Genomic DNA, 3,609 nt, shown 5'->3' on the forward strand with positions numbered 1-3,609 from the left:
ATCGTGGAAATAGTTAAGAAAAGATTGTTGAAACGGAAAGAAGTTAGAGAACAACAAAACTCAAGTTACTTGAGAATAGCGCTTTGTTTATAAGTTTATAGCAACAAGTGTACGTTAAGAGAAAGAAGGAAAATAGTATTAAAATTAACTGCGTAATTCTTGTAACCAGGAAAGGCAAATATTGAGTCGTAGGCAATTGAGCAAAATATCGAAATCATAATATTAAAATTTAATACATTAATCCAAAAAGGTGTGAAATAGCGCTGAACTCAGGCTTCCATAACATAAAAAGAAAATAATTGTTCATCGGCGACTCTGTTTATTTAACTTCTTATGTCTACAATAAAGATAAAGCCAAGTAAAAAGCGCTGTAAGTCAAAGGTTATAATTAATTTTATTAAAGAGTTTACTTAATAATGGGTAGGATTTAATTCCTATATATTAAATCATGTTATAATTAATTTCTCTGGAGCAATGTTAAGTCCATTATATAAATCCCCTGAACGAGTATCACGACTTTTACGAAAAACCAGTGGGTGCCAGGGGTACATCTCCCGTACTCCCGTCATTCGACCTAGGATGATGGAAAACCGCTAAAAACCATCATTGGAGAGGTAACTTTTAGGTACTATACCCGAGGCCGCCTGGAGACCAGCCTGCAGAGCGCCAGTCAATCTCCACGACTAAGAGCTCTTACGGCCCTCGATACTTATCTATTTATAAATGAGAGTCCCTGGTGCTCGATCGAGTCAAAAAACCGAATACTCGAGCACTCAATAAAGAGTGATCGCAGACTTATTACTAATTAGCTATCAATCGCAACGGTATCAATTTTCTTGATAAAGGCCCCGTCCCAAGTTTCATAAATAAGTTCATTCGCCAGCAGGCGATAGAGTGCCTGGCTAGCCTGTCGTAAAAGGCACTTGCATCACGTTGGAAGCCGACGTCTAAAGTGCCCAGCTGGAGGTCCCGTGGAAGAACTTCATTTCGCACAAACCACGGCGCGTTGTCATTATTGGCTGGATGTGAGGTATACACAAGCCTTTTGTTTCGTAGATAAATCTTGCTCTTCCGCATAATAAAGTTAAAGCGCCTTAGTTGCTGCCTTGACCTTCGCTAGTAGATAGTTCTAAGAGCGGTTGCCAGGGAAGATTGTTGTCAGTGATGACTCCCGAGTATTTCGCTTGAGAAGACCACGAAATCTTCACACCATCAAAATTTAAGGGTGTCAAGAAGAGGACGCGTTTTTTTAGTAATTAAAAACGCTTTGCCCTTCATCGCATTTATGGAAACTTTTCAATTACGGCACCAGCCAGCGAGGTCTCAAGATAGCATTGTAGATGCTTGCATAGCAAGGTGGGAGACTTCGGCGATGAGTAAGTAGCCGTATCCTCGGCGTAGAGAGCGATTTGTTTGTGTGGTTTTGATGGCAAGGACACGTCGCTCATATAATTCGCAAATAAAAGGGGCGAAAGAAGGGAATATTACCTTAGGGACCCCTGCTGTCAAAGATCGCAGCGGTAACCGTGTATTTGCCACGCGCACGCTGAAGACATGGCAATATAGATATAACTTCAGCACGTTGTAAAGGCCACGAGGAAAGGATAACGAGCGCAGTTTGTGCAGCAGACCATCATGTTCAACTTGATCAGATGCCTTCTCCCTACCAAGGAAGTTGCCTTCTTCAGTTTAAAAGCACGAGTGGTCTATTCCATTAAGGGAGGAGCTGCTGGGTCGTTGAGTGCCCTTGCCGAAATTCAAATGAAACTCTGGCAAGGCGTCTCAAATGTCATCGACCACTTTTAGAGGGCGGAATACCCTCGATACTTGTTTATCCTCAACAATATATATACTGTTCACGAGCAGTATATGTGAGGATAGCCATTAAATCTTTTCTTTTAATATTCTTTTTTTGACATTTAGTTTATTTATAACGCTAATTATTAAACTGGTGCCCTTAACTGGTTTATATTGTACCCCTTTTTTTATGACTTTCTAAACTCTTTTGGATTATCTAAAACTATGCTGTCACAATAGTAGTTGTTCCAGGACATCCTACAGACTACTAGCTTTTTCTTTTCGGTAGTTTTTTTTTGGCTTTTGAGGTTAAGACCTGTAACAAAAAACCAATAACCTTAAAACAAGGGAGCTCAAAGTAATAGAATAATCTCTTGTTTATTACTGAGTATTTTTTTTTAATCTATACATGGACTGCCTGTGTATTGATGACAAATCTTCTAGATAATTGCTGTCTCTTTCCATGTTTTGACCTTTTAACCTAAAAGAGTGTCTTAGTAAAATACTCGCATCTAACGATTGGTTCCCGAGGAATATTTAAAACAAAAACTTCGGCGCTTAACAAGAGCTTCTGTACATATCTTTTTTAATACAATTTTTAATTACTAATTGCCATACATTTAAATTTCAGAGCCTTGCTGAGGGAAGTTTTATATACCTAATTTTTTGTTTTGGATGCTTCTCTATTATCTTGCAAATTTTAAGAGTAATTCACTATAAATTATTATTCTGATAATGCCCTACTTAATAAATGTATTTTAAAAGCCAAAGAGAGCAACAGCGAATCTAGAAAGGTCATTTGGACTAAAGTTGTTGTAATTAAACCATCCCGAAGCTGTCGAGGCTGGGAGACTATTATAACTTGAATAATTTTAAATTACTTACTCAAACTCAAAGATTCAATTTAATAATAAAACATTTTTATATACAAGCTCACATATATTTAATTGATTATGAAAAGTAACTTCTTTAAAATGCATTTTTTAATCCGTACTATGGCGTGTCTATGTGTCAAAACTCTATAACACCTACCTAAAACACTTAACGAATTAAAAAGTTATAAGGTAGATCATGAGCAAAAAGAGATTACTCATAGTCAATGAGGCGTTTCACTCTCTAGGGGAAGAGTATCTATACCTTTATGAATGAAAAGCAAAATGTGGATCTAACATAAAATCACGCGGTGTGATCACTTGGTTTACTAGAATAATTCCAACACAATACTCTCTTAAAAACCGGTAGTTTTATAACATCTACGAATGAAAGCTTCTGATAAAGGGCCTTCTTATTATTATTGGCGCTCTTGCATAAGAAAGGTTGTTTGTTATTTAATAAAATGGGCTCCTCTCCCCTGGAAGCCGACTTACGAAGAACAAATGCTTATTTATTAGCTACTATTGAGGAACTTTGTAAAGAATTGGTGGTTGTTAAATGGAAGTTCCAAGGTTTCGAAAAAACGTCTCCTTTTAAAAACTAGACCAAACGACGAAAAGAGCCTGCAGAAAATTCCTCTATTATAAATAATAATTCTAATCCTTGCTCTGCTCTCCATATACTTAACGAACCTTGGAAAGAAGAAGTTTAAGAGTAGAGTGAAGGAAATGCCTCTAGGGTAAAGGGCAATAAAAAGAATTATAGTGACATCAATAATAACAACAACAACAGTAATAATAATAATAAAACAGAAAAAAAAAATAATTGGAAGCTGGTAATTAAATTAGTAAAGGGAATAACCTTAATGACTGTATGAACCTTAATAGTAAAATTATTAGCAATATCACTAAATTCTCTACTTTAAATAATAGTAACAAT

At 36.4% G+C, this 3,609-nt stretch overlaps 1 long non-coding RNA gene across 1 annotated transcript; it reads right to left on the minus strand.

Annotated features, from left to right (window-relative positions):
• Positions 1-246: 246 nt before the first annotated feature.
• Positions 247-675, minus strand: LOC135120922 (uncharacterized). Its single transcript, XR_010278790.1, has 3 exons — positions 635-675; positions 411-574; positions 247-337 (listed from the first exon to the last, which is right to left on the minus strand). It is a non-coding gene; the product is annotated as an uncharacterized LOC135120922 (long non-coding RNA).
• Positions 676-3,609: the final 2,934 nt, after the last annotated feature.

The sequence above is a fragment of the Zophobas morio genome, unplaced genomic scaffold (assembly GCF_036711695.1).
Source record: "Zophobas morio isolate AGI-343-1 ecotype UQ-CSIRO unplaced genomic scaffold, CSIRO_AGI_Zmor_V1 ptg000451l, whole genome shotgun sequence".
Taxonomy (NCBI): Eukaryota; Metazoa; Arthropoda; class Insecta; order Coleoptera; family Tenebrionidae; genus Zophobas; species Zophobas morio.